Genomic DNA, 19,816 nt, shown 5'->3' on the forward strand with positions numbered 1-19,816 from the left:
GAATGAGCTGTGACAGATGTGTGTGTTGTGTGTGTGTGTGTGTGTGTGTGTGTGTGTGTGTGTGTGTGTCAGAGGTTACTTCAGGTCACATCAGATAGACAGTAACAGCCTCCTCATGGCCTCGTTATGACCTCTGACCTGAACTCGGTCATGTCGTCTTTAAGACTCCATGAATCTAAAATCAACAATCAGAAATGCAGAGTGGATTTAGTTGTTTGGAGGGAAACGAGACAAACATCTGTGGAGATGAAATGAGAGTGTGAAATCCTGCTCAACAGAGAGAGCGAGCTGTAGGAGTGCAGCTCGCTCTGTCGCTGAGGTTTCTCTGTTGGCAGTGATGGAGCAGAAAATGGGAAAATGGCCGTAAAAGCTGACGGAGTCTGAGTGCCAGCTCCTGTTCTCCATCAGCGGAGCGACGCCACAGTCAGCTCGATCGACAGCGACGCTCCTCACATCAGGAGTGTCGTTTTAAAACATGACAGAGTGGCTGACCACAGGACGGTTCTGATCCGTTACAGTCTCAAACATTCAGTCAGCGTTTTCTAATCTTTAACTTATATAGAAATGTACCAGCAGTGCCCACGTTGGTATATGTGCTGAAATGAGGTATAAGTCTATAAACCTTGATCATTCATAAAAATATTGAAATTGTTGTAAAAATAATCAGAATGCCAAGTTAAAAAGACAAAGGTCCTGTTGTGTGTGTGATGATCCAGTCAGCAGTGTGTTCTGGACCGTACTGAAGGACCGCCGACTCAACTGACGTCCTCTGTAGAAGACGAAGAAGGAAAAGAGACACCATTGAACCAGTTACCACCACATCACCAGACTCCCTCAACAAATGTAGTGATTTAAGAGTTGTTGAGTTAAAACAAACTCTCTAACGTAGTGAAACTCTGTCTCTGACAGACTCTGACTTATTCGTTCCTTCTTGTAAATTCAGCAAATGTTCTGCATGAACTTCTTTCTGTCTTTGAGTAGAAACATGGAGTCTGTTTGTCTCAGTGATGGACGGGTTGATTTGCGATCGGATCACTCAGGATAGACGGTATCAGTGGGTCTGAACTGGTTCAGTGATGAACACATACAGTGGTGGGTGGGATGAGAGCGGTTGACTGATCTTGACACGAGCGTGATTAAAAGCCGTCATCTGTCAGGAGGTGCGCAGCTTTGTTTCTGTCCTTTAATTCCTCCTCTCTCCGGTCTGTTCCCCTCCATCATCAGCTCGGCCTCGTTCAGAGGATCATCAGAGCAGCTCCCTCGTCAAATCATTAGAAACACACGTGTAACTGTAGAGACTGTTTAATCCAACAAAGAGGAGAACAAAAGAGGAATGCATTCTGGGAGATGGAGTTTAAACATGTTCAGACATTAGCATGATGACAAACTGCACATATTTGTTACATTTCTGTGATGCTTGTACACACACTGTTTTCTCGGTTTTTCCATATCTGCAAAGTGTGTGCGTGTTTTTGGGACTGACACACATGCACACACACACACACACACACACACACACACACACACACACTCTGTCGGTCATGGCTGCTGTATCACAGTGTTTCAGTGTTGTAGCTGTCAGAGAAACATTCAGCTCTGACAGGCGGCAGAAGCACCAGCTGCATACATTTAAACTCTGTGTGTGTGTGTGTGTGTGTGTGTGTGTGTGTGTGTGTGTGTGTGTGTGTGTGTGTGTGGATCCATCCTCTCTCTCTAAAATCGTCCAAACTGAAATTATTTCCAAACATTGAGCTGTCAGTCAGACCTGATAACTGTCTCTCTCTCTCTGCCCGTCTCTCCTCTGTTCACACTGTAACTGTGTCGGTGTGTCGACCTGTTTTCGTCACTAACAGCAGCAGCACTGCTCTGTGAGCTCTCAGGTATTTGGAGGATGAACTGCTCTGTGAGCTCTCAGGTGTTTGAGGATGAACTGCTCTGTGAGCTCTCAGGTGTTGGAGGATGAACTGCTCTGTGAGCTCTCAGGTGTTGGAGGATGAACTGCTCTGTGAGCTCTCAGGTGTTGGAGGATGAACTGCTCTGTGAGCTCTCAGGTGTTTGGAGGATGAACTGCTCTGTGAGCTCTCAGGTGTTGGAGGATGAACTGCTCTGTGAGCTCTCCAGGTGTTGGAGGATGAACTGCTCTGTGAGCTCTCAGGTGTTGGAGGAGGAACTGCTCTCTGACAGTTTTAACTCTTACAGTCCGATCCGTCCTGTAATGATGTAATCGTCCCCTCGGACCTCGATGTGAAGAAGAACTGCTGCTCACGACCCGGATGACTCCAGATGACTTCTTCTCTATTCTTAGATTCTTACAGCTAATTGGTCCTGAGGGGGGTTACAGTCGTTACCTCCGTCTGATTGTAGGTCACTCTGTGATTCATTTCTTATGTTCTGTGTTTATGTGTTTTAACCACACTTTCTTGTACAAACTCTCATTTTTCTTACTATCTGAGGTACAGTTACTACCAAATCCAGAACTCGTGGTGTCCCTCAGGGCAGCGTCATCAGACATCATACTTTTAGTAATATATTCATAATTTAGGCAAATCATTAAAAAACACCACCCGAAATGTGAACATTGACTGAAGTCTTGTTCAGACTTCTTGTTTAATGTTGTCGACATTTTAGAGTCAAATGTTTTCACAGAGGGAACGTTGGATATTTATTTTTATCACTCAACAGGCATGAAAACAAACATTTTCTCCATGTTTTTATGAATCAAATGTTCCCTAAATCAGGCTGTGAATGTAGAAACCAAAAACAGAAAGACTCAGAGTCTGAGAAAAGACTTCCATTTTCCATTTTCTGGCTGAAAATGATGAAGATTAAAATCACCACGAATCCTCCCAAATGTATCACTGACAGTAAATGAATTATATCTTGTATTACATGTTTTCTGATACATAGTTTAAACAAGATTATGTTGAGTGTGTCGTACTTCTCCGTAGCCTCCAGCAGCCCCACAGCCCGGGCCGTTGTCGGGTCATCCAGAGCCGCCACCACATGGAAGTATTTGGTGATGTCCTGCAACTTGATCAATGTTGCGTAGATGCTAGCGCCGACGTTAGCCACACAGCTAGCCCTGCTCGGTGCTGGAGCCAGATCTGAACAAAGTCTCCACTTAAACCCATTTTTAGCTGGTACACTGGTTTCATTTGATTTGAAATCAGTCAGCCAACCAGTCTCATTCCCATACTGATGAGTTTTAGGTCGGTCGGCGTCGTCCGAAATCATCTTTCCTCACAAGTTGAGTCGGCTGAATCAGTGTGCCAGTTAAAAGTGAGTTTAAATGACGACTCTTCAGGTGAAAACAGCATTTTTTCTTTTGGTCTTTTTTGCTTCAATAACAAGTCTTTGTTCAGACTAAATGTCTAAAATGTTCAGGTGTTTATCTGAGCTCAGGTTTCTGTTCTGGACATTTCTGCTAATTAGATCATACGTTATAAAACATGTAATACAAGAAATGATTATTTTACTGTCAGTAATACATTTGGGAAGTTTCATGGTGATATCTGTTTTAATCTGTCTGATATCTGACAGACCTTGAAGGTGACGTGAGGTGTTTAATGTTCCTACTTTCTGTGACATGTTTGTGAGTGATTCATATCTTCGTGTGTTCAGACTGAAGTGAAACTTTCACCTCGTGTTCAGTATGAACACACCTTTGAAGGACGGCTTCATGTTGGTTTTTGAGTCCATTTGGATCTCGACTGGGTCACTCTGACTAAATGTTTGAGCTGCAGTGTGAACTAATCACTCTCTCTCTCTTTTCTCTTCCATGTGTCGTCCTCTCTCGACCGTCCCTCCTCATCAGGTGAGTTCAATGAAAACCTGTCATCGTCTCTGTATCGGGCTCATGTGGGCTCATGTTGAACCTCGAGACATCTCCTGACCTGCAGGTCAGCTTGTGGTTTGATGTGGTCCAGACTGATTAAAGATGGACTGAGTTCTGGTTCTGGAGGTCAGATGAAGTTCACTGTCTGATTGTTGAATGGTGTAAAAATGGCCGCTGCATCTTCTGACCTGATTAAATCGTCTCAAAGCTTCTAGAAAAATCTACTTTTGGGAGCGAATGAAAAAACTTCCCGTCTTTGTCCTCGCTCGTCCAAAATGTAAAGTCTGACAGCGGTGAGGCTGCCAGCGCCGCTTAACTCCCCTCCACTGAGTTTTAACAGCTAATCTGCCAGATGGTGAGCTGTACCCGCGCCGAGATGGAGGAATTCCCAGGTTAACTTGTCTGAACAGAACCCAGAGCGGCGAGCCAGCAGACAGCACACACAGGTGGGAGGCTTTACTGCGTCCTCGCCTCAGACGCCGCTGGGACGCAACGAGCCAAAAGAAGTCTGTTTTCTGGTTGAACAGCAAGAAATGATCAACTGTTCCTCCAGACTGTCTCGGCTGCTCCGAGGCTCAGGTGTTCGGGGTCTTTGTCAGCCTCAGATTGGATTCTTTAACATGAACGTTTGACTTAAAATACATCAGCTGGCTTCTGATCTGATTCATGTCTCTGCTTGTGGTGTTTGATCAGCACAGATCACCTCACAGATGAACCCGTCAGTTTGTGCTAACTCGTCACAGGAACATTTATTTTGTTGGTTTGATACAGAACTGTCCAGAGTGTCAGGGCTCTGTTCTGACACCGTCTGTGTTTAATGACTCGACCGTTGACTCGGCGCTGAGAGGAGGTGAAACCAGGTCGGTTTAGCTCCACTTCCAACGTTTCTTTCTGCTGTTTACAGCTTCATTACTAGAAGACAGGTGAGCTCAGTTTATGTGTTATAAACATTAACACAGCCTCTGCTCCTGGAGCTCTGTCCACTGGACTCACTGCTAAACCAAACTCCATTCTAAAAGCAGCTGTTTTAAGGTCAGGCCTTATTTTTTCACAGTAAAAACTGTAGTTACAACTTTACAAAGACTCTTTTTTGATTCACTTCGATCTACAGACACAATCAGCTCACGTCATTCACTCAGTGACATCATTAACTAACCTGTGATGAGGTGTCTGACACAGACAGACACGTATTGACTGACTGGGTCTCACAGTGGACGACCTGAAGCTACAGATGTCTCCTCTTACTGTCCTTCATTCTTTGAGGAAGTAAATAAATATTATAAAATGATATTGTTTGAGGTGATAAATGCAACACAGCAGCTTTCAGGCATGTCTCTACTGGCTGTGTACAACCTGCAGACAACACGTTCACAGTGTTTGTTCATCTGCAGTGAAAATTGATCATAACATATCATATTGTTGTCATTTAACCTCTTTAAAGACATAATATTTTGTGAATCATGAGAAAGAGTCATTGTAACTAATTATAGTAATAAATCATAATAATACATGAAACAGATTTTTTTCTGATGGATTTCTTTAAATTAAAGTCGCACTGTTGCATCACGGGGCTCAAGAGTCATCTCCAAATTAAACATATTTATGTTTTCTGATTTAAATCAAATGAATTAAAACACGTTTCAAAGTTGATTTAAATGAACTTACGAGACGTAAAGGAGACCATCTGGAGTTGGTGTGAAGTGTTTCTGTGCTGAGCTGTTGATTGATCATTAGTTCCCATCAGTCTGATTGATCAGTAAAATGTTGCTGACAGCCTGAAGACATCTTCGTCCTCTCTGTGGCTCTCACTGTGGTTTCTGGAGGACGCTTCGTTCTTTAAGGTTTGATCTGGAGCTGGTTTGGTTATTCTGAAATAATCTTTGATAAAGACTCGTCTGTCTGCCGCTGCTGGTTTGTCCTTTGTGTCTTTGGTTTCATGTGTCGTGAGCAGACGTGCTGCCAAGTGGAGGCGATAAGTAGCGTAGCATGGCGAGCTAAAGGTCAGCAATGGATGAAATAAAGGTAATTTCTTACTTCAGGTCTTCTGTCAGATTTGTGCTCTTACATTTAGGACCATCAGAGTTCAGGGTCTCAGTTTTGGGCTTCGTTGATGGTTTGTATGTTTCTGTTACTCAGAGTCGCAGCTCTGTGCGGACAAACCCTCTAATGTTCGACCACGTCAGTCAGTTATTAACAACAATAACTGAAACCTGCAGCTCACTGTGAGACGTGTGTGTGTGTGTGTGTGTGTGTGTGTGTGTGTGTGTGTGTGTGCAGGTGAGGTGTCTGAATGTTCCTCATGATCTAATGAGACGCTTTAATCCCAGAGAGGAGACTGAGAGCGGATTAACCAACGGGAGAGGACCCCCGTGTGTGTGTGTGTGTGTGTGTGTGTGTGTGTGTGTGTGTGTGTGTGTGTGTGTGTGTGTGTGTGTGTGTGTGTGTGTGTGTGTGTGTGTGTGTGTGTGCGTGCGTGCGTGTGAGTGTGCGTGTGTGTGTGTGTGTGTGTGTGTGTCCTGCTGTGTGTTCAGATCTCTGTAAATCTGATTTACTGCAGGTTTAGACTGAGTGTCGCCGTCTCATCTCTGTCTCATCCCTTCATCCTTCATCCTTTATCCTCCTCCTCCTCCTCTGTTCCTTCATATATTCTAATCTTTCACCTTCCTCATTGGCTCCTCTCGACTTTTCCCTTCTATCTCCTGGTTGCCACGGCAGCCTCAGTATCCCAGCATGCTCAGCAGGGGGATCAGACAGTTCAGTGGACGAGCGTCTGCTCAGCGAAGCAGAACGGGCTGATACAGAGATGAAGTGATGAAGGAGAGATGGAGCGATGATGATGGAGGTGGAGCAGGCAGGTCGGGACTGGAGCAGCAGAGTTAAGCTGCTGCTGGTCGTCGTTGTTGTCGTTGTTGTCGTTGTTGTTGTTGTTTGGTCTGTGCTGAGGATTCTGGGCGTTTTCATGTAGCTCCACCTGAAAGTTTGATCAAATGATATTCACCAGAAATAAAACAACAAACAGCCTCCGGTGATTCAACAGGGAACAACAAAAGACAGAAGTTCAGTTTCTCTAATCTGTCCAGAGTGAGCCCTCTTCACAAACAGATCAATACAGGATCTCTGAAGAAGAAAATAACCAACATGTCCGCCGCTGTCAGAGTTTCACACAGTGACGCTGCAGGCTAACGCTAAGCTAGCTGTGTCAACACTGAGGTTGTCGGTGTTGGTGGAGAGAAGAAAAACTTAAATAACTTCTAACTTATTAAATAACTCAATAACTAAAATTTAACTCTCAATTAATCATCAGAATCACAACACACCTAATTAAAGCTGACGAGCAGGAAGTCAATCACCAGTTCAACTGTGTCTGCACCAAGAGCTGCAGATAATACACTGTGCGTGTGTGCGTGTGTGTGTGTGTGTGTGTGTGTGTGTGCGTGTAGTGACAGTTTGGCAGGCAGTTTATTATTCCTGCTTCGTGTCTACGTTTCTGCCCATGTGAGGCCTTTATTGTGTTTGTGACTTGGTGTGAGCTGGTGTTTTTTTGTGTGTGTGTTTGTGCAGACAACACACACACACACACGCACACAGTGGGTGTGTGTTGAGTATTTAAGCGGCGGCGGTGTGTCCGACATTATCGGAAGGACAAATTAATGGAGCTCAGATCTGATGTGTTCTCGGCTGTTCGCTCGGCTGCTCTGGACTGCAGTCAATTTGACCAGAGGGAGTGTGTGTGTGTGTGTGTGTGTGTGTGTGTGTGTGTGTGTGTGTGTGTGTGTGTGTGTGTACAGATAGAGGATGCTGCTCAGTGTCGTTACCGTGATCTCTGCTCTGTAGAATAAATCTACATGTTTACATTGACTTCAGCGGCCATGTTGGATATCTTCAGAACAGCACGAATGTGAAAACGATGTGTCGCAGCTTTACGGAGCTTCACACTGAGTTTGAGCTCAAATCATGAACTGTGGTTTCCTTTTTGATTTATGTGTAAAATGCAACACAGCCGGCTCAGGCGTGGTGCTATGGGCTTTCTCAATTTGGCACTTAAAAAGGGGCGTGGCCTCTTCTGTGGACAGGACTGACGTGTGGCTGCTCTCGTCTATGTTGATCTGTAACTGATGGAGGTGGAAATAAACACCTGTTTGCTTTAGTGAGACAACAATGGCTCCGTTCAGCTTCTACATCTACAGCATCATAAAAGATGTGATTACATCACGTCCTGTCTCTGCGGTGACCACAGAGGACGAGCTCATCGAGTCACCGTCATCTGTTTGTACGACTGTCTGAAAGTGGAGCGGCTTCTGTTTGAAGTCATTCAGCTTTTGTGGTGATTGATTATCGGAGTCCTCTCAGACTCTCGTGGATCTATTAGATTAGTGTGAAGGCGGCAGAATAACGAGCGTCCTCGCTGGTTTCTCTGCTGTTTGTTTGAATGAAAAGGCTGCGAGTCGAAGAGAGCGCAGAGTATTTGAGCAACATTCAGAGGAGCTGCTGAAAACACAATGACTCTCCAGCAAATGAGCAAAAAGTCATTTTCTCCAAACAGCTGAGTGACTCACACAGTGGTCAACAGACACACACACACAGACACAGACACACACACAGACACACACACACACACACACACGGTGACATTCAGTGTTGTCATCAGCCGATCTGCCTTTGTTAGCGCTGCTGTTCCCTCAGCTTGTTAGTCTGAGAGATGTCGCCCCGCAGGAAATGTCACGCTGTGAAGGTGTGTGTGTGTGTGTGTGTGTGTGTGTGTGTGTGTGTGTGTGTGTGTGTGTGTGTGTGTGTGTGTGTGTGTGTGTGTGTGTGTGTGTGTGTGTGTGTGTGTGTGTGTGTGTGTGTGTGATGTGTACAGATTGTTAGCAGTGCACATCCTGTTGGCCAGTTTTTGCTGATATCTGCTGTGTTGGTCGTCTGGTAATATCAGATCTCTGATGTCCGGGGCTCAGCTCAGGTTTAGTTTTTGATTTAGCTCAGGTTTAGCTCAGGTGTAGTTCAGGTTTACGTCAGGTTTAACTCAGGTTTAGCTTAGTTAAGGTTTAGCTCATGTTTAGCTAAGGTTTAACTTGAGTTAAGACAGGGATTAGATTTGCCCTGGTTAATCTTGGATTAATCTGGGTTGTAGTCTAGATTTGTGTGTAGTCTGGGTTTAGTTTGTTAACATTTATCATCGGTTTCAGTTTGATTTAGCTATTTTTGCCTAGTTGATCCTGACTTTAAACCCAGTTTATGTAGATGTAGTTTTATCTGGGTTAGGATTTAGTTTAAGTTTACGCTAGTTTAAGCTGAGTGTATTGTGAAGAAACCTCTCTCTGGGAATGGGATGATGTGAACTCATTACATTTATTGTGTGAATCTAGTTTTCACCTCCCTCTCGGTGTGATTCATCGTACAGCACGAATCATGTTTCCTCTTCAGGGCTCAGAGCAGCTTCCTGCTCACACAGTTGAAGCTCTCAGGTGTTTCCTCGGGTCGACAGCAGCAGAGTCGGGTCTCCGGGCTGTGAAACGTCTGACAGAGCAGCGTTTCTGCAGCTTTGCTTCGGTGTATTTCAGATTCGCTCGGCCCGTCTGGGAGCTGCAGGACGGCCGACGGGGGGAAAATTGGCCACTTGAGCGCTGTGAAAATCACCCGGACCTGCTGTCAGCCCGTTATTTAGGATGATAGGATACAAGCAGGCTCGTTCAGCCCGGCGATGTGTGAGGGAACCTGAGCTGATCTGCACGCTGCTGCTGTCACCAAAGGTTTCACTGCAGTCTGACGAAAACACACTTTCAGATCCAGCCTCTGATTTCCTCCAGCTCATCACGTGATGTGATGAAGACTCAGGATGAGCTGTGATGACTGTCGTCGTCCTCCAACTGGTCATCTAGCGCCATCAACAGGTCAACATGAGTCCAATACTTTGGTTTGTGGCCGGATACCTGTAGAACTGACATCACATCAGACTCAGCTGGACTCTGGGTTTACAGAGAGTTAGCTCATGTTAGCATGCTAACAGGCTACACTAAGACGAGGAGCATGGTAAACTTTAAACCTGTTACCATGGCTGCAGACAGTCCTAAGGTCTCCAGAAGTGGAGATTTCTCTGGTTTTCTTCACAGCTGCTGTTTGAGGGTCCAGATTAGTTTTTCTAAGGTTCTGGGGCGGTTCTGGTACGACAGCAGTCTCAGGAGGAACAAGAAGAAGAAGTGTCACCTGTTGTTCGCTAACTTCCAGCGGACACCGGCTCCCCGGCGTCCACCCGGCGTCGTCTCCGCCCGTCCGTCTCCTCACAAGGAGGTTAAAAATAACTTGAAGCTCATCTCCCATTGGTCATCTCTGAACATCCTGGGGAGATGTAATTGGCTGGGGGGGGGGGAGGCACACGTCTCCATGGAAACCTGCATCCCAGGAGCTGAAGGAGGATGAAATGAGTGTGTGTGTGTATGTGTGTGTGTGTGTGTGTGTGTGTGTGTGTGTGTGTGTGTGTGTGTGTCTCATTAGTTTTAAAGGGTCAGAAAAGTTCAAGTCTTTTTTTTCTTCCTTCTGAAGCGTCTAATCAGTTTTGACTGACGGTTTAAATTAACTTGTTATATCCTGATGAGCACAAAGAATAAAAGGTCAAACAAAAGAAAGGATTAATAGCTTTTGAAGGGGAAACGTCTGAATGTTACAATTCTACAATCAAATTGAGAGACAAAGTAAAAAAATATAAATTTTCACGACCGTCTTTGTTGCCGTAATCATCAGTATGGCCACTAGAGGTCACCACCCAACAAGAAACTGGAATATGAGTCGTAATAAGCTGCTTTCACAGTGAAAAGTTTAAAAGTCACAAGAAAAATTGAGTTTCATTAGAAGAGTGAATATTAAAGTTAAAGTAAAGTTTAAATATTTTGATTTAAGATTAATCTGTAATATTAATGTATTTTTTTTTTACTTTGAGAAAACAGTCTTTTACACGAGTGAAGTCCTCTTAAAAATGTGCTAATATTTTGAGAACGACAGAAAAAGATCAAAAGGCATCATTTAATCAGAAAGTCATCAACTTCTTTTTTGAAATGAAGTGTAAAGAAATACACGTATAATAATTGATCAAACAAGTTCTGTGTGTGTCACTCTGATATCTCCTCTCCCTCTGTGCTGAGAGCTCCAGTGTTGTGGATTCATCCGCCACTGAAAATAGTCCCCCACAGACGCACAGCTTCCTCCTGACTGTTTATAATATCGTGCCAATATTTTCATCATCGGCGTGCTAACAAACATTAGCAGCTTAATATGTTGCAGAAAATAACTGGCAGGTTAATGACTTTGTTAGCATGCTAACAATGCTAACTGTCAGTGTGATGCTCAGTCTGTTGATAATCTGTATTTTTGTTATCGTAAACATGTCAACATGTGCTGAAGAAAACCAACAGTGAGCAGCAAACGTGGATTCATCCGCCGCAGAAAATAGTCCCCAACAAAAGTCACAACTTCCTGTTTGTTTCATAAAAACTACAGAAGCTGCAGTTTGAAACATGAAACTAAAAATCTGTGAGGAGGTTTAAATGTTTATGTCGTCAGTTTGAGCTGAACTCTACAATCCAACGAGAACACACACACACACACACACACACACACACACACACACACACACACACAGGACGCTGAAGTGCACAGTCACACACATGATCCCACACACACACACACACTGTCTGCATACTGCCAATTCTGAGCTCTTATAAACCACAATCCCTGTGCACACACACACACACACACACTCACACACACACACACACACACACACACACACACACACGCACACACACACTCAGATAATCTGCTGTGTATGAATCCAGTGTAATCCTGTCAGCTCCAATCCTCCGTTTCCTCTCAGACCAGCAGTCTGAAGTCCTGCCAGCGTCCACCGGAGGCACAGCTCCTCCTCCTCCTCCTCTTCTTCTTCTCTTGTGAGGTGACAGAACTTCTTCTTCTGTGGTGTTCCAACAGAAACTCATTAGTGATTTATGAATAAAATAAACAATCAGAATTTAATTTAATACCAGAACATTAAAGAGTATTTTAACGCTGAACGTCGACTCGTCTTCTGTAACCACGCTGAGCTGAGCTGAGCTGAGCTGAGCTGAGCTGCAGATTATCGTCTTGATTAATTAATTCATCATTTCATTAATTAAAGGTCAGAAAATACTGGTTACGACCTCCTGAAGCCCAACGTGACGCGTCAAAGTGCCGAGTCTCTCTGATGAACAGCTCAGAAACAGGAGAGCGTCAGTTTGTATAAATGTCTGTGGATGAACTAATCAATCAATCGATGATAGTTTCATGTGTTCTGTCACTTCCTGCAGAGTCAGATGAAAAACAAACACTGACCTCACACTGATTATCAGCTGTTTGGATGGATTAAGTTAATTAAAATCTCTGAATTAATGAATCAATGGCTCAGTCTCCATGACAACGAGTAACCTCTGATTGGAATTGTTTGTTTCAGCTTTTATTTCTAAAATCACAAACGAGCTACCTGCTTAAACATTCAGTTAACACCTCCTCCTTAGTTTATCCAGAACTTTAAACCCGGCTGCACTTTTCTGTCACGCTTCTCTTTAAGATGAACTCGTTATGTGCCGATCGATCACGTTCAGGTGACGTCGCTCCCTCGCCGACAGATCAGCTGACTTTTCGTCGGCGCTGTCAGAAGAGAAGAAAGAGGGACAGATGGAGGCGACGCCGCGGCGCTGCTCCGGCTCAGTCCTGCTGGAAACGGATCAAATCAGAGGCTTTAGCAGAGATTTGAAAGGAGCCGCGGCCGAGCTGTTCGCAGTTAGTCACTGTTATCATCAGCTGAGAGCTCGCTGAGGAGAAACTGTCTGACTGTTTTCAACAAACATGATTCTGTTTCCACACAGGGAGCGTTCACAGACGTACACAGACGTTCACAGACGTTCACAGACGTTCAGAGACGTTCAGAGATGTTCAGAGACGTTCACAGACGTTCACAGAGACGTTCACAGAGACGTTCACGGACGTTCAGAGACGTTCACAGAGACGTTCACAGAGACGTTCACGGACGTTCAGAGACGTTCACGGACGTTCACAGACGTTCACGGACGTTCAGAGACGTTCACAGAGACGTTCAGAGATGTTCAGAGACGTTCACAGACGTTCACAGAGACGTTCACAGAGACGTTCACGGACGTTCAGAGACGTTCACAGAGACGTTCACAGAGACGTTCACGGACGTTCAGAGACGTTCACGGACGTTCACGGACGTTCAGAGACGTTCACAGACATTCAGAGACGTTCACGGACGTTCAGAGACGTTCACAGATGTTCACAGATGTTCACGGACGTTCAGAGACGTTCAGAGACGTTTGTTCTCGTTGACGTGGACTCGTCGTGTTCTTTTGTAGAGTTTGTGTTTGTTCTGTTCTTCATGTTTTTGGTGAGTTTTCTATATTTTAAAGCTGACGGACGGACGGACGCTGCAGATGATCTGTGTCTGTAACTGCTGCAGTGTTTCAGGCTTCAGGTTCTACAGAACATTAAATAATAAAATCAATGAACTGATCAGAGTTTGGAGGTCTGAGGTCAAAGGTCACAGGTGTACTGTACCTACACAGATCCATCGAGTGTTTGTAGCATTTCTCTTCTATTTCCTCTCATTAATCTGAGTATATTTCTGTTTTATTTTATTTTTCTTTCTACCTTCCCGCCGTCACGCTGCTGCTCTCTGTTATTTGCTGTGTCAGACTGAATTTCTCACCACGGAGGAATCAATACATGTTTTCTCGATGGGACCAAATCATTACGTTGTTTTAACGACACATTATTCAAAATGAATTTATAATTATAATGAAGATCCCAAAGAAAAACAAACAGATTTTAAATGTCTCATTTTATTAAAAAAATATGAACCAGGTTAAAAATCTGCCTACAATCTTCTCCCAGCATGCATCACTCTGTGTCCCCCACAGTCCATCTGTCAGTCAGTCAGAGGAGGTGAACTGTGAACGGCTCCTTTACTCCCTCCACCAATCAGAATGCAGCCATGTCAGAGACTGTTGTCCAATCACGTGGCTCCTCCTCCTCTGATGGCGGTAAGCCGCTGAATCATTTGACCTCTGTGACCTCGAACCCTTGACCCGACGCTACAGAGGAGCGCCGACCTCGATTGTGTGTGTGTGTGTGTGTGTGTGTGTGTGTGTGTGTGTGTGTGTGTGTGTGTGTGTGTGTGTTGACCTCTGACCTCCAGGCCTCAGAGGGAAGCAGCAATTAAGTCGCTGTTGTTGGCAGCAGTTTGTCTGCGTCTGTGACCTCCAACAAACTTCTTCTTCTTCTTCTTCTTCTTCTTCTGTTTCTGTTTCTGTCCTCCGACTCACCGACACGACAGTTCAGTGTTTGTCTGTGACAGGAAGTGGAAAAAGTCCAGTTGGAGGGAAAATGGAGAAATGAATAGAGGTCAGGTGAGGTGAGGTCAGGTGAGGTGAGGTGAGGTCAGGTGAGGTCAGGTGAGGTCATGGCGTGGTGGTGTTCAGAGCGATCCGGTCTGGTTGCTTCCTGTTAACGTGTCTCTGTGTTTATGGTTCTCTTGTGATTTCTACGCTGCTGCTGTTCTTTGATGAGGACGTTCGTCTGTCTGACGGGACGCCATCGAGACGAGATGTCAAACAGGCTGAAGGAGGTTTTTACTCTGAAATGACACAGAGACGATCAGGACGGATCTGAGGACACACTCACTTAACATGCACAAAAGTGCTTCACAACACGATAAAGGAATAATAAAAACGTGCTCTTTAATCAGACGGTTTGTCTTCAGACCAGATTTTGTCGCTTTCTGCTGCCTCGAGATATCAATCCTCCATCAGTGCACCTGACCACAGCTCGCTGTGAGCCAGGTGGGCGCAGGTACGTTGGATATTTCCTCAACGTGGACGCTGGACGTGAAAATGAAAATCTGTGTCGGTCTGAAACCAGCGATGACACACTGAGCGTGAGGTAAAAACCCGGTCAGCTGGAACAGAGATGTTGTATTTCATATTAATATAAAAGAGTTTCAGTGTGGAAACATTTAATGCGATCAAAGCTTGAGACCAACTGATTAAAGAAGACAAAGTGATGACGCTGTGATGAGGTGAGGCCCCAGGAGACGAAGACAGATGGAGGACGGAGACAGATGGACGGACGATGTGAATTCCAGCATGTTCATTAGCGGGACGACTTAATGAGACAGAGAGCGATGAGACGAGATGAAGACGAGTTTAGAGTAATGAAAGAGAGGAAGACGATCTCGTTAATTAAAAGAGACGACATCGACATAAACAGGAAGACGCGATCGATCGATTAGAGTTGATTAGAAAGTGACGGAGACACGAGACACGTCCAGCCTCCGTCTCCTCCTCCACCTCATATAACTTCAGTCTGAGGTTCGTTCTTGTGGACGAGTTTGTGGTTTTAAATACTGAGAAGAAGTTTTTAGTCTCTTTAGAGAAGAACAGGACGACGACTGTCCACAAACATCTGGACTTTAACTCCGAGCAGAGACAGTTCAGGACAAGAAGACGATAAAACAAATAAATCAATCAGGTGTTTTTACGTAAAAGGAAACAATGAAATGTGTCTCGACCGTCTGTTCTGTTCTGCTCTGTGAGGACACTGAGAGGACGAGGAGACACAGTGACAGACAGCCAGAGGTGGACGAGCTGTAAAACCAGAGAAGAAGAGCGAGAGGGTTTATTAGAAGAGTAACGAGGCTGCGGTCGACTTTTCATGAAGGAAGGAGAAGAAGAATCGATGTGAAGAAAAGAAATAAATGAAAAGAGAGAAGAAGAAGAGAGTCCATCATCACAGACGGAGGACGACCGCAGCTAACGAGGACGCAGCTCGTTAACCGGCCTCCGTGTTGCCACGGTGACGATGGATGGACCGGATGGCGGGTTAATCAGATGACATCACACCTTTGGTCTCCACACCAGCAGTGAGATTGATTGTTGAAGTGATGCACAGAGTTGTGTTTGGTCTGATGCTGCGTAATGTTCCTTTAATCTAACAATCAGTCAGTTGATCAGTCAGACAAACGAGATCAATCAGACTTCTGCTCCTCCGTCTCAGGATCACACTGATGTCTCCACCGTCCTGATCAGATGTTCTGCAGCATCGATCCATAACTGATCGACAGGAACTGAAGTCTGAGTTTTGGAGTGTTCAGTGATGTGATTGGACAGTTTAGTATCAGGACTTCTGCAGCATCATCCTGTTATATTTATATATTATTCCTCTAATGTGGATGTGTCAGTCTGTGGTTATTGATTATTTAAACCGATTCCTCCTCCATTCTGCTCTACATTCTCCCATGATCCTCAGCTGTTTGACCTCGTTAGGGGAGGTCTCCTCTAATTGGACGCTGCTCGTCTTAATGGCAGCCATTAGTGTTGTGAAAGGTGAACTCGTGCAAACTTCCTGCTGCCGCCTCGCTCGGGTCGGCTTCGCTAACGAGGCGATTTAATTCAAACAGAGCAGAGGAGGAGGAGGAGACTGTCTCCTCCTCTGTCTCCTCCTCTGTCTCCTCCTCCTCCTCTGTCTCCTCCTCCTCTGTCTCCTCCTCTGTCTCCTTCTCTGTCTCCTCCTCCTCTGTGTCCTCCTCTGTCTCCTCCTCCTCTGTCTCCTCCTCTGTCTCCTCCTCTGTCTCCTCCTCCTCTGTCTCCTCCTCTGTCTCCTCCTCTGTGTCCTCCTCTGTCTCCTCCTCCTCTGTCTCCTCCTCTGTGTCCTCCTCTGTCTCCTCCTCTGTCTCCTTCTCTGTCTCCTCCTCCTCTGTCTCCTCCTCCTCTGTGTCCTCCTCTGTCTCCTCCTCTGTCTCCTCCTCCTCTGTCTGAGCTGATTAGATCTCAGAGGAGATGAATCCTCCTGAGAGTCGAGGTCCAAACCTCCGAGCGAACAGATCTAGTTAGAAGAGTCTCAGCTTCACCTGTGAGGCAGCTCTTAATCTCATTGGTGCATCCTGATGATGTCAGAGGTTCGTCAGCCACTCGTTTAAGAGAATTATTGAGTTATTTGCATTTAGATAAATGTTTTCTCCTCAGAATCAACTCGCTCTCTGTTTCAGTTCAGTCCCCCGAACATCAGTCAGACTCGAGTCGAGTCGACTCTTAAAGTTGCTGCACTTGCTCCGCCGTCAAAAAGTTGTTCTTGGAGTGAAAAGAATAAATTCTTTACATTGAGTCAACTCAGTCAGAACTTTACACAGATAATCAATAAACTGAAATCAGAACATGAAGCACAAACTCCATCACGTCTCCTCGAGGCGTCCAAACGTTCAGAGTCGTTGTGTTAAATCTTTGTTTTTTTGTGTTGTTCCAGGACGTCTGAGGGGGTCCACCCCCGCCTCCTGACTTCCTGTTTACTTCCTGGAGCGCAGTGAGCACTTCCTGTCCTGTACTGACCGTCACCTGAGCAGCTGGAGGCCTCACCTGTCCGTCACCTGTCCGTCACCTGTCCCTCACAGCAGATTCAGAGACTGTAAGTGTCTGTAACACGTCAGAGATTAATGTGTGGAGATTTTTCAAACAGTAAAACACGACGTCAGGTTGAACTGGACGTTTTCAGATGTACGACATTAAGATTTGAATGATTCTGTTGAGTCATCAGGAAGTCAGACGAGATCAGATATAAGAACAACAGGTCGACGTCGGGTGGAAAGACTCGATCTGAATATAAAAAGGTTTAAGACGACGTGCTGATCGTCCTGCGCACCTGCTCTCAGGAACATCTCCAAGTTTATGGATGAAACGAAACAACTGGAATAATAATAATAATAACAACAACAACAATAATAATAATAATAATAATAATAATAATAATAACAATAATAATAATAATGATGATGATGATGTATTGAGATGATTGAAGCAGCTGCAGCTGTTGTTTCTCTGATTGAACATTAACTCAATCAAAAAAAAAATAAGCTGCATACAAATAAACATCTGCTCTATTCGTGTGTGTGTGTGTGTGTGTGTGCGTGTGTGTGCGTGTGTGTGTGTGTGTGTGAGACAAACATCTGGACGTCGTGTTGATGACTGTAGTCAGACAGACCTGAGTCCAGTTTGTCCATCACTGAGCAGAAATGTCAGACAGTTACCATGGTAACCAGAGGACGGGATATCACTGAGCTAAGACGGTCGGTGACCTTTGAGGAGAAAGACAAGAACGCAAAGAAAAGACAAAAGGGAGAAAAGATGGAGAGAGAGAGGGAGGAAAGAAGGAAGGAAGCAAAGAAGGAAGGAAGGAAGGAAGGAAGGAAAGAAGGAAAGAAGGAAAGAAGGAAGGAAGGAAGGGAAGACGATCTGGAGAAGAAAGAAGGAAAATAAACAAATAAGACAAGGAAGAAACAATATAAATAAAGGACAGGAGAGAGGAAGAAGGAAAGTAAAGTAGGAAAGGAGGAAATAAAGGAGGAAATACTCAGTCAGCTGCGAATCTACAGACAGGAAGGAGGAAAAGTTTGATGTGAGGAACAAATGGATGAAGAGCAGAGCAGAGGAAGAGGAGTGATGCTGCTTTTCATGCTTCATCCATCTATCTCTCTGATCATCCCTCCTCCTCCTCCTACTCCTCTTCCTCCTCTTCCTCTTCCTACTCCTCTTCCTCCTCTTCCTGCTCCTCCTCCTCCTCCTCCTCCTCTTCCTGCTCCTCCTCCTCTTCCTGCTCCTCCTCCTCTTCCTCCTCCTCCTCCTCCTGTTCATCTTCCTCCTCCTCCTCCGCTTCCTCTTCCTCCTCCTCTTCCTCATCCTCCTCCTCCTCCTCTTCCTCTTCCTGCTCCTCTTCCTCCTGCTCCTCCTCCTCCTCCTCCTCCTCCTTTGAGCTCTTGTTCAGACAGTTTCCTTCTTCTTCGTGTCTTTTTTGTTTGTGTCGTGACGATCTCGTTTGGTTTCCCCCTGATCCGCCTGTCAGTCAAACCCAAACCTCTCTCCTGTCATCATCATCTCTGTGTCTGAGTCTTCACCCACTTCCTTCAGACTCTCAGTCTGTTTCATGAGCAGAAAAAGCTCAAAAACAATCTGGATTTTCTTTCCCTGAGCAGATAAAACTGATTTAGATCGTCAGATTGAACAAATTGAGGAGCTGGATGTGATCCCCATCACTCAGCCCCGATTCATTTAGATAATTGAAACATCCTGTTCTCCTCCTCGTTGCGTGTTGTCTGCCGCCTGAACATGATCTCCCTGCCGACCGGGACAATCTGTCATTTATCCGGCGGGACTAATCCGTCAAACAGGAAGTTCACTTCACGTCGGGTCTCTGTGGAGCTTTACGCTGATTTATACAAAAGGCTGATATTCAGATTTGATCATAAATCTGATCCACTGTCGTCCTCCTGACTGACGGAGAGGACGGAGTGTGATCGATCACACATTTACTGCAGGACTAATCAATACTACAGCTCTGTGAGGGAGTGAAGACATTAACCTGAACATGTTCAACCCTTTACTGCCCACTGCATCTGCTGCGAGCCAGACTTCACTGACCATCAACACGTTGAACTGTGTCGAATTTAACTCAACTTTCATCAGTTTAAAACCACAAGAAGACACGAAACCACCAACTATCATCCGTCAGTCGACTACTGCAGCACGACCTCCCGGGTCATCACACAAAGACAGGAAGACGTTCATGGAGAACATCTGCTGAATTCACAAGAAGGAGCAAATCAGTCAGAATCAGTCAGAGACAGAGTTTCACTCAGTTTATAAAGTGTCTCCAGCTCAACAACTCACTAAACTGACACTTTTGTAAAGGGAGTCTGGTGCTGCTGTGTTGACTCGTTCAATGGTGGGATCAGGTGAAACAGTGTGTTCTTCTTCTTCTCCATCACCCTCCTCCTCTTCATCTTCTTCCTCCTCCTCCTGCTCCTCCTCCTCCTCTTCCTGCTCCTCCTCCTCCTCCTCTTCCTCCTCTTCCTCCTCCTGCTCCTCCTCCTGCTCCTCCTCTTCCTCCTCTTCC

General features: G+C 45.2%; 1 protein-coding gene across 1 annotated transcript in view; it reads left to right on the forward strand.

The window, feature by feature from the left end:
* Window positions 1-19,816, forward strand: part of LOC311272446 (semaphorin-6D-like) — a 125,795-nt gene that overhangs the window by 42,222 nt on the left and 63,757 nt on the right. Inside the window, exon 3 of the mRNA XM_084378855.1 lies at window positions 17,177-17,335. The gene's annotated coding sequence lies outside the window, so the exon portion shown is untranslated. The remainder of the gene's footprint in view (window positions 1-17,176; window positions 17,336-19,816) is intronic.

The sequence above is a fragment of the Pagrus pagrus genome, assembly GCF_965226575.1.
Source record: "Pagrus pagrus genome assembly, chromosome: 17".
In the NCBI taxonomy this organism is placed as follows: domain Eukaryota; kingdom Metazoa; phylum Chordata; class Actinopteri; order Spariformes; family Sparidae; genus Pagrus; species Pagrus pagrus.